The sequence below is a fragment of the Clupea harengus genome, chromosome 15, assembly GCF_900700415.2.
Source record: "Clupea harengus chromosome 15, Ch_v2.0.2, whole genome shotgun sequence".
Lineage (NCBI taxonomy): Eukaryota > Metazoa > Chordata > Actinopteri > Clupeiformes > Clupeidae > Clupea > Clupea harengus.
Window position 1 is genome coordinate 6,157,108 of NC_045166.1, and position 11,463 is coordinate 6,168,570.

An 11,463-nucleotide genomic window follows, 5' to 3' on the forward strand; every position below is an offset into this window, starting at 1 on the left:
ACTATGATTCTGCACTATGAAGTGTGCACTCGGCACAGCTTGCGACGGTCATCCTCAGAGCCTTCATTAATGAGGTTTGACTGTCATCCTCAGAGCCTTCATTAATGAGGTTTGACTGTCATCCTCAGAGCCTTCATTAATGAGGTTTGACTGTCATCCTCAGAGCCTTCATTAATGAGGTTTGACTGTCATCCTCAGAGCCTTCATTAATGAGGTTTGACTGTCATCCTCAGAGCCTTCATTAATGAGGTTTGACTGTCATCCTCAGAGCCTTCATTAATGAGGTTTTCTGAAGGCAGGGCTGGCAGGTCCTCCTTATTATTATGGAGTCTTTGTGGGGCCTGATTGGGCTGCCCTGAGCCCTGCCAGCGCTCTGCTCTACCAGACCTCCGCTCTCCCAGTCCCTCTAAATCACCAGCTAATGGCACTTACTGGCTAGGGCAGAACGTTATAAATGGGCAATCTAAACCAGACTGTGTGTGTGTGTGTGTGTGTGTGTGTGTGTGTGTGTGTGTGTGTGTGTGTGTGTGTGTGTGTGTGTGTGTGTGTGTGTGTGTGTGTGTGTGTGTGTGTGTGTGTGTGTGTGTGACCTTTGTGTGAGCCAGAGTGGGGTGACTGTCACCTGCAACCCATTCATTTCTGATCCATTAATGTATGATTCATGAGAACACTGAAGACACGTCTTCTGTAAAATGCCCTCACTTATTGATCCATAGTGACTGTCTTCTGTATAATGCCCTCACTTATTGATCCACAGTGACTGTGTCTTCTGTATAATGCCCTCACTTATTGATCCATAGTGACTGTGTCTTCTGTATAATGCCCTCACTTATTGATCCTGGGTGACTGCCCTCACTTATTGATCCACGATGACTGAGCCTAAGCCCATAGAGTGTCTGTTTGCTGAACACAAAGAGCCTTTTACAATACTGTTCTAATGTCCAGCCAGGTCCCTCTTACTCTCTCTTTCTCACACACTCACACTCACACTCACACAGGGGCGGCTTGTCCATAAGGGGCGATTGGGGCGACGCACTGCCTAGGAAAAAAAAAAAAAAACCTCCTGATGTATATCCTTGTAAGTTGCGTAAATGACGACATGTACATTTAAATGTAATCATTTTTTTTCTGTCGGAGACCACTAGACCGTCTGATCTGCCTCTGTATGTCATTGTCGAATCAGGTAACAGTCATTCAGTCAGCCTAAAGTCGTGCTTCAAATGGCCCCGCCCCTTCTGGGGCGATTTGGGGCGAAATGAAAATCGCCCCAGACCTCTCCCATTGACTCCCATGTTAAATCCATTTTTTTTCACAAAACAGAGCTCTCAATGCATTCTCTATGGCTTCCGGGAGGGCTCGCCCCTCCATGCCGTGTCGACATAAAAGCCTATACGAACGTCATACAGCTTCAACAGAGGCATATTCTGTCAAGATGGCTGCTGTTCACTGCAACAACTCGATTCGCTCTTTGACAGAAACTCCTTTTTAGTCGGCGTACTAATGAAGATAAATTGACAACAAAACAATTAGGACTTCCTAGACCAAATGTATCCATTCAACAGGTTTCTACAAAGGGAGGGAAATCCTACATCCAAGAATTGGAACGAAAGAAAATTGCGGTCGCGAAGTGGCTAACGCGGTCTGTATTTCTATATACCACTGTCACTTTTCATAGGTTTCACAGTGTGTTTCACAGTTCGCTTCTTGCACTGAATTATTTTTTATGTGATGACTTATTTTGCTTTTGTAAGCCAATACTTTCAAGATCAGTCAATAAATATTGTTGGTTTTGACTTATGTTACCCCTTCTTTATGTTGTTACTGGACATATCATGTGTCCTGTTAAGCTATGTTACATCATACAACATTTGAGACACGTGGATAATGAAAAAGTGGGATAATTTAATGTGGAGCCACATCATGTTTGCTTATGAAGGCTCCTGGATGCAACTTTCTTCCATAGCTTTCCACCTGTAACTTGCTACTCTAGCTATGTAGTGGTGGGGACATATTACTGTTGTGTGCTGCCAATAGTGGACAAAAAGGTATTGCTGTATGAGTTAATCAGCTAACTTAATGTACCTACTGAATGGGTCGCCTTAATCATTATCAAAAAAAATTGACCCCTGAGAATTTTTTCAGGAGCCGCCACTGCACTCACACTATATGTCTCTGTCTGTCTTTTACATACACACTCACACTTACAGATAGATACATTCACACTCACTCACTCACAGATACACTTAAAGGTACACACACACACACACACACACACACACACACACTCACACACTCACACACTCACACTCTATTTCTTCTGCATACACACTCTCACACATAGACACATTCACATTCACTCACTCTGAGACACACTTAAAGGTACACACACACACACACACACACTTACCGACACACACCCGCACACTTTGGCAGACCCGCGGGGCCTTACATCACTCTCTGACACAGCTCTCCTTCCACCCCTCCACCCCTGCACTACCTGCGCCGGGCTGGACATGCGCCCCGTCTGGATGCCTTTGCTCCCTCGCTCCCTCCGGGCTGAGAAACACCAGCTTAGACAAACACCAGCAGACACACACACACACACAAACACACACACACATCAGCTTAGACAAACACCAGCAATAATGCAAGGAAGTGAGTCAGCTGGCCCGCCGCGCCGTGCCTTCCCAGCATGCCCTTCATATCAGCCCCTCTGATTAGAGCCCTTGTTCAAACCGGCAACCAGCCCTATATCCGCAACTCGAGGTCGTTTGTTTTGTAGTGGCACTCTTTTATCAGTCTATGGAACCACAGTAGTGATTTAAAGTGAGCGTCTGCAACTGTCAGTCTTCCGCTCTGTGTGGCAGTAAGGTCAGAGGGTGCGATTTGACAATAAGTGTAGGTTGGTTTGTTTTGTAGCGTCAATCTTTCAGTCACTTATGGTGGATAGAGGATGGGCTCAAGTGTATCCTGTCACTCGACTGCTTGAACGAGGTGCGAACAACTCCACCAAGTTTGTGGGAGCGCTGTGAGCTCTCACGCTGACGAACATGTGAACCAGCGCTGTTAATCACTGCGTATGAAAGCATGGGCTAAATGACAAGATGTATATGTTAGTTAAGGTGAGGCCATAGCTCCACCACAAGGCACCTCCACTCAGGCGGAGGGGAGGGGGGGAGCCGGCGCAGTGGAGGGGCTGCTGTTCGTCACGGGGGTGTCCACGCCTGCCCGGAGTCATGCCACTGCTTCTCTACCGTAAACACAGCGGTTTTATGGACCTCTCAAGACCAGTAGGAGAGCTACCGAGCCCACAGATGAGGTTAAGTGCGTGGGGTTTTATTCCTCATGGGGAACTTGTAAAAGGCACTGATGCTGGCTACGCTGCTCCAAAGTTTTTTTTTTTTTTTTTTTTTTTGCTGCTGCATTTTGCGTTAATTTCCGTGTGTTTTGAGGTTTTAAATACTTATACACAGACATGCAGGTTTTTTTGGGGGTGGGGGTTGTGAAGTTGTAATGCATTTATCTCTTTCAGCTCTCCTGCAGGCCTCTTAACTGCTTCAAGTCTGTGAAGGCTTTCATCTCTAAAGTTATTTTTAAAACCCTCGTATTTCTTTTGCGGCATTTCCAAAAAATGAGAGTTGTTTTTGCGAGCGTGCTTTCAATTTAGACACCCACCCCTCCGCCCCCCCCGCCAAAAACCAGAAACAGATTTGTTTTTGCAACCATCGCACAAATGACATTCCCTAAGCCCCAGGTCAGCAAGAGATCTCGCCTAATTGGCCCTTAGCCGCGCTACTGTAGCCAATCAGGCGGATTTATGAAGTGCGTCAGAAAAAGGAAGAAGGATTGGGTTTGTTTGTTGATGTGCACGGCCAGGTGTTTGGACCTCGCGTCATGTACCCCCTTCTCTTGTGTGTGTCTCACTCTCTCTTTTCTTTCTATCTTTCTTTCCCTTTTTCCTCTGTCCCTCTCTCTCTCCTTCTGTGCCTGCTGTTATTGTTACTGATGGGAGGCAGCTGCAGACCGTGTGCCTTTTGTTTTGTTTCAAAGGTTGGCAGAGACTGCGCCACCTTCTTCTCTGGCACATCCGGACAGTGCGTGTTTGTTTGCGTGTGCGTGTGTCCCTGATAATTGCAATGATCTTTAAAAATATATATATATATATATATATATATATATATATTTCTTCTTTAAAACCACCTGCTGTTCCAGTCTTTATTGATTTGGCTACTATCTACTACTATATTTAATTATTTGGGATTTTGTTTGCATAAGGGCGCACCTTTGGTTCCATGTAACTGGAATATTCAGTATCCTTCTTAGCTGAAAGACGCATGAAACCAAGGCCTGCTTTCTCTTCTTCTTGGGGGGGGCGGCAAATGGGTCCTCTCCCTTGATTGAGTCAGAGAAATTGTCAGTCCGGAGGCGTGGACTACAAAAACCAGATGTTGGCCTGCCATCGCTCCATAACCCTAAAGGAACCATGACAGTATGGTCCTGGTATTAAAGGCCTGCAGATAGTGCAGCCTGACAGAGGTCTGCTGCAGCTGAGGAGCTGCTTTTATTTCCCTTTTTAAGGGCCCACATAATGGCCCCTACTTCCCCAACTCTATCAGTCTGCCCTCCGTATTTCACTCTTTATGTCTGTGGTCAGTTTGCATTTGTTTCATTTGAATCATGTAGACTTAGTCCAGATGCCTGATAGCTAAGTTTCTTCGGTCTGTGTTGTGTACCCCTCTAAAATAAACTCAAACAATAAAATAAGTGTGCTTAAAAATCAGTCCCTCCAGTTTTTTGCATTTCTGCGATTTGTGAATTAAACGCGAAATGCCTTAACTTCTGACCTCCTGATTGTGGCATAGGGTTTTGCACAGTCTGTCTCAACCACTGCCACTGCTTAATGTCCCACTCATTTGGTGTCAAGTGTGTGATGGATTGACAACTGCGGTGAAGGTAGTTTAATATTAGACATCGGCTTGGCGTTCAAGGCATAGCTGGATCTATAACTGTTATCTCATTAAAAGTTAAATGAACTACATACACACTATTATTCTGTCTTGGATTCAGTTGTGGAATTGTGATCTTGTTGTGTCCAGCTGTTTATTCAGCTTTGTCCTACACGGACATGGCATTTCAAAATAAAAGGCTGTTCCTAACTTCATGCATAGACCTATTGAAGGGTAATTTGGGTGAGTTGAATATCGGTGAAGTAAGGTTATCTGTCTGATGTCTGTCAAAAAAGAGAAACAAAAATCACTATCACAAAATGTGAATTTTGATCACAAAAAATCACCAAAAAATGAGATAAATGCATAGGAAACTCCTGTTGCAGTAGATGCTGGGGTCACCAATCATAACCTTGCATGGCATTAAGTTTCAAAGCAGCATTCCAGTGTTAAAGCTCAAAAAGATTTTTAGGATTCAGTGTAGTGTTGTGCTTTTGGCTGGTATTTTTTGTATAGGCTCTCAAATCAGTATCTGCTGACTCCCTTTGAGTTGAATGCAAAATACTTTTTGAAACTTGTATTTAGTTTTGGCATGCAGTGATGTAACATTCATTAACATATCATTTTAAGGTGAGACTAGAAAAAGAGGAAAATGTTTCAGATAATTTTCCTTCTCGATATTCGATTGAATGATGGAGTCAGTGTTACTGTGACTGTCTCCAGTATGTCATATTGTTAATGATAATAATTTTAACATCTCCTTTAAAAACAATCCAATGTGGTCTGGATGATATCTGTGGTTACTTTTTAGCTGCGTTTGAATGGTGTTTTTGTCATACAGCCTAGCCTGCCACCTAAAAGCAGATGATTTTTGGAGGTGAGCTTGCTCTCAAACATGTGGCCAGTGGGATTAAGTTTCCAGGATGTTCCTGTAAACGCGAGGAGAATGGGCTCATGAATGTGTTTATTAGACACTGACACGCGTGTGGAAGAAGTGGATTTACTATTGTTGACCCTCTTCCATACTCTCACTTTATTATTAAAAGATGACCTTACAACTGTACCAGTGCTATGGCCAGAAATGTGCAACCTTCAACATATATTCATATATTCTACAATTATATTACATTACACACATATATATAGATAGATAGATAGATAGTACAGTACATATGTTCATTGGTGCTACATTTGGGTCTTGATATCTACATCTTTTGTCTTTATCTGTGGAATAGGGAATTTCAAAAGAGAAGTTTTCATTTTCAGTTATTAACTTCGTACATTAGATTGAGCTTAGTGAAGATTTCATTGGGCTTATGCATTATCACATCAACACGTCTTAGTAGCAAGAGCCTCAGGTTGGAACAGCCGAAGCTGAGGCGACTCTGTGAGATGTCAGTGTGGATGGCAGTTTTCCATTACAGCAGGGACTTCTTAGGCTTTGCCGTTACGGAGGCATGTGATTTGCATCCACATATCTTTTCGATTTACAGTTTTGCACTTTGGTTTGATGGCAGTTACAAACAGTCAACAGTCAAGTTAAAGCATAAATTATATTTTGCGTCTTTCGTCCAAACAGAGTGCCTAAACCATATTTAAACTTGTCATGCAAACAGTTTCTCCTGCAGGAAGATGCTTGGGAACAGCATCAGATTGCTATTATGCTTAGATCTGGTGGCCCGTCTTAATTAAACTTGGAAACGATTGGGGTCTGCTGCCTTACCCAGAAACATGGGTGGTTAATCACAAGGGAGGATTGATTTGGGAGAAACACTTGCAAAACGTGACTTGGCAGTATCAAGACAGAATGAAATCGTACGCTCGCTCTAATCTGAACCACATTGGCTGCAAACAAAAAATAAGCAACATCACCTCACGGCCATAACTCTCAGGGTATTATTTATGTTGTGCAACATGTTTGTTTGAAATCTCGATGACTGATGACTGTTTGTTCTACGTTACGTCCAGCACGAACGAGCGCAACGCAGCAGAGGACTGATTACACAGCTTGCTGTAGGAGGCAGACTTCCCAGCTCAGTATTGACATGCCTCATACATTGTTGCCACTGAGGGATGTGAAGTCAGTGAGGTCACCTCCGACTGTTACCGCGGTGCCCTTCCAGGCTCCCACCCACGCAAGAGTGACGGCGACAGGTGTGTGCGAGTGACAGGTCTGTGTTTTTTGTCGAGTTTCGGGCCAGAGGTTCAGACGTTACTCAGACAACCATCATGTGGTCTAGTTCTTGCCGCGCCCTGGGCTTTCAGTGGGGGATTTCATTTCAAGGGGCATAGCATTTTCCTTTCTTTCTTTCTTTCTTTTACATCCATTCATTTTTTTTTTACTCTTTCCTTTCCCCCGCTCTTTAATTTGTTTAGAGAGGATTACTCCCGTCGCATTTGGCTTTGCCCGTAGCAGGCTCTCCCTCCTTATTCCTTGGCTTTCATCACCAAAGATTTCCCATGTTGATATCTCATGTCATCCGACACACTCTCCCCCCCTTGGTCCTAAAACCCTGGGCCCGTGTGGAGTATAGTGTGAGTTTCAGAAGCAATTTACATATCTAGCATGAAATCAAACAGCTACAATAAGACAAGAAGGGAATAGACCAAAAAAAAGAGAAGAGCGAGAGAGACCCAGAAAAGGGGAGAAAGTAGAGGGCGAGAGAGAGAAAGAGAGAGAGAGAGAAAGAGAGAAAGAGAGAGAGAGAGAGAGAGAGAGCACTCCTTGGCAAGGTCCCAGCCACAGCGGCAGTTACTAATCTACTTTCTCCGCTCTGCTTTCTTAGCTGTCCTTGGCTGCTAAGCGTTTCAGGAACACGCATCTTAAGTGTTCTTTCAAGTCACCCCTTCCAGACAGCCACCCACGCCTGCCGTGTTGTGCTTTCATGCAGACATGTATACAGTTGGGCAGTCACAAAGAAATATCAACCTTTAAAAAAAAAAAAAAAAAAAAAAAACAGTTTGGGTGGAGGGGGGGAAAAGATTATATTCAGCCAGAGGTTCATTTTGGCGTTGATCCCTCGGCTGTGTAAAGAAAAGGTTTTCATAAGGCTCTTGCCCTATTGGATTGATCTCACTGCCTTGCCTGGCACATCATGCCTTTGTTTCTGCTTTGAGTTTCTCGGGGGTCTTGAAAGGGCCTCTTTGATTTCTTTGATGCCTTGCAGTCGGCGGAAGAAGTCAGCGAGACTTCAAATCGAATGAACCCTGAGCCGACGAGAATCCCCAACCCCGCGTCATTTAGGTCGAGGGGGAAAGCGCACTGTGTTTTGCCTCAGATAGTTCAGTTGGTTTTGTAGTTATCCAGGGATTTGTCGTTTCCTCAAGTAGACCCCCATCACGGGGAAAAATTGTTTGCCATTTTCCAAACTTAAACAAGGGCACGTTTTCAGTAATTGGCAGGGACATGACTTTCTTGTAGCAGCAACCCTCAAGGATTGCACTGTCTGCACTAGAATATAGTGAGGAGTGTTTCACACTGCCCTGTTATCGTGTCACATGAGTTATTCTTTAGTGTGTGTGTGTGTGTGTGTGTGTGTGTGTGTGTGTGTGTGTGTGTGTGTGTGTGTGTGTGTGTGTGTGTGTGTGTGTGTGTGTGTGTGTGTGTGTGTTAATCTCCTCTTCTCCCAGGACTCTGTTGCCAGAGCGATGGGAAAGCTATGTGGCCTCGGAGATAGTGGGGACCGTGTGAGTAGAGGAATCCACAGCACACCTTCTGTGGAATGCGTGTGTTTACCAGGCTGAGCCCTGTCAGTCTGCTGCTGAGATCTGCCCGAGACGACGAGGGGGGGGTGGTGGTGGTGGTGGGGGGTGCGCATGCATGCACGTCTAGCCTACATGAGGGAAAGAAAGAGACAGGCGCAGAGACAGACGGAGAACATGAGGGGAAAATCCTACACGGGACGCGCCAAACAAAAGTCTCTTAATGGATTCCGGTGATTCACCCAGCTATATCCCATATTAATCTATCCCAAATATTCAGATGTTGTTTGAAGTGATCAAGATGAGGAAAACATAAACACAGATATTTTAACTCTGTGGACAGAAAGACCTACAACCCTTAGCCTAATATTTAGCAAAGGCTATTTTCTGTACTCTATTTACGACTGTTAGATAACCCTTCCCCTGGCTGCACTGATAGACTACTCCTTGAGCGGGTTCACTGATGTGGATTGACTCCTTGTGAAATGTGTGCTGACCATGACTCGGGCCGGACCTGATCGCAGTAATGGGTCTGGGCCCATGCTGGGCCAGAAGCGCTGGGCAGGACGGAGGAGGACGGAATAGTTTGCGATTGGGAGAGCGCATGTGAATTTTTTTGGGCTGAACGAACGAACGTGTTGAAATGGGCCGCATGTTCATTCAGAGGGAGCATTCCTTGGAAAGATATCAGTGCCTTTTTCCCTTTTTTTAATAGTTCCCATGAGCCTTGATATCACGTTTGCACGTGAATTAATTAATTACTTTCTTTTCGTATTTAGACAGCCTTGTTTTTTTTCTCTCACTCGCTTGGCAAAAGGTATAACTTGCTTCACGTAACAACTATCTAGAGGATTTCCTGAGCCATTTTTATTAGTCACGAGTAAAACATAATCATATCGTAATTATTTGTTCCTTTTGAAAGAGAGAGAGAAAAAAACAACTTAGCAGCACTGCGGTGTAGCGGGATTTATTTTCTTGTCAAATGCTAATGATGTTCCTTTCCCCCTCTCTAACACAGACCACATGCTTCCTGTAGTAAATGGTTACATACGTACATATCTTGGGTGCAGGGAGAGAAAGAGGGAGAGAAGGGGGAAAGAGAGAGAGAGGCCTCCATAAAAAAGTGATGTTGATACACAATGTCACAGGATTATGCATTCTTACCTTACATCACTCTTTAATCCCCTTGGTGCTGAGGTTTGAAGGAAACGTTGACGCTGTGGATGTGGTCAGTGTTGAGGTAAACTATAGCCCTTCTGCTGCCCAGGCCGTTGTTTTTAGGCTTATTGCCAGGGTGTATAGCAAATGACTAATGTCTTGAGCTTGTTTGTTTAAAAAGGTGGCCAAAACAAAAACAGGTTGTTCTTTTGCGAGAACATTAACAAAAATAATCAGTGACAAAATTCACCAGAACTACAAATCATTCCTGTGGCTGTTACCTAAAACAGTTCTTCATTTCAGACTCTTAAAGTTATGTTTTCAAACACAGACCTCATGTTTCTCAGACCGTGTTCTGTGGCTAATGATGGAAGTATCCACTTCACTCTTACCGTGAAGACTTCCGCCAGTCCACTCGTCTTGTCATCACCTTCACACACCTCCGTTAATTGGCGAGGCGAACCATATGTTCCCATGGCGTTCGACGAACTTCTGCTTTGGCGTGCCCGTCGACGCCTTCCAAGGGCCGAGGGCCCAGCGACCACATTACTGTTCAGGAACGTGTCTACTGTTAGAACCTCTGCCAGGTCCTCCCCAACCGTTTTTTCTTTTTTGAAAGGGGGCTTTGAGCACCCCTGCCAGTGTCTGTAATCTTCACGTCGACCCCTGCTGACCTTATTAACAGCGATAGAACAGCTTCGGGGTCTCCGCTGACCTCTCCTCTCGAGGGTATGGGGGGGGGGGGGGGGGGGGGGGACGTGGGGGGGGGGGGGGGTTGGGTAGTGTAGTGTGGGTCAAGGTGGTTGAGGTGGGGTGCAACCATTAGGCAGGGGGGACCTCCTGAGAGGTGGCTTTTGAAAACCCCAGGAAGCATGTCACAGACACCCCCTCCTTCCTCTCTCCTTTCTCTCCCAATTAAGATGACGTCTGGCTCGGCAACACTGGGGCCTGTATTCATAAAGACGAGTTTTTCTAGCTTTTGCTTTTCTGCGTGCGTCGAGCGTGCGTGCATGTGTGAACATTTGTGCATTTTGGTCGGCTGGTTTGTATGTTCTGGCCCTCTTGTCAAGTGGAGTGATAAGTTGTGGTGTCTACTGTTTACACTCATTCTTCTTGTGGCTTTTTCATGTCCAGCGCATGTGAATAGCTTGGCAAGTTAAAGAGTAGACAGCCTGGGTTCACCAACACTTTGCTGAGGGAGTCGTAAACATGCTGCGCTGCCAAGTTTAGAGGGCAGGCCAGTTTATTATCCGAAGAGGCAACCCTGACGAATGATGAGTTTCGCAGAGTAAGGTGCTCATGTCATTTCACTTGGGGGTTCATGTATGCCCAACAGCGCGCGCACACACACAGACCCACACACACCACACACCCACACACACCACACACCCACCCACACACACCACACACCCACCCACACACACCACACACACACACACACACACACACACACACACACACACACACACTCACACATATTGATATGTTTTGATGTATTTCTTTGTGGTGATTCATGTTAAATGTCTCTGTTCTGTGTCTTTCTTCCCCATACAGCCGATGTGTTGAAGACCTTCCCCAATCTGGATGCATGAACAGCATTGCTCGTCTGGCCAAAGGAATTCCACTGGTAAGTGCTCCTTTTCCATCCATCTTTGTC

The 11,463-nt window shown here is 45.1% G+C and overlaps 1 protein-coding gene across 5 annotated transcripts in view; it reads left to right on the forward strand.

Annotated features, from left to right (window-relative positions):
- The window catches only part of disp1 (dispatched homolog 1 (Drosophila)), a 63,077-nt gene that overhangs the window by 14,387 nt on the left and 37,227 nt on the right, over nucleotides 1-11,463 (forward strand). For all 5 annotated transcript variants that reach the window (XM_012826660.3, XM_031582263.2, XM_031582261.2 and 2 more), the window contains one exon: nucleotides 11,361-11,433. The gene's annotated coding sequence lies outside the window, so the exon portion shown is untranslated. The remainder of the gene's footprint in view (nucleotides 1-11,360; nucleotides 11,434-11,463) is intronic.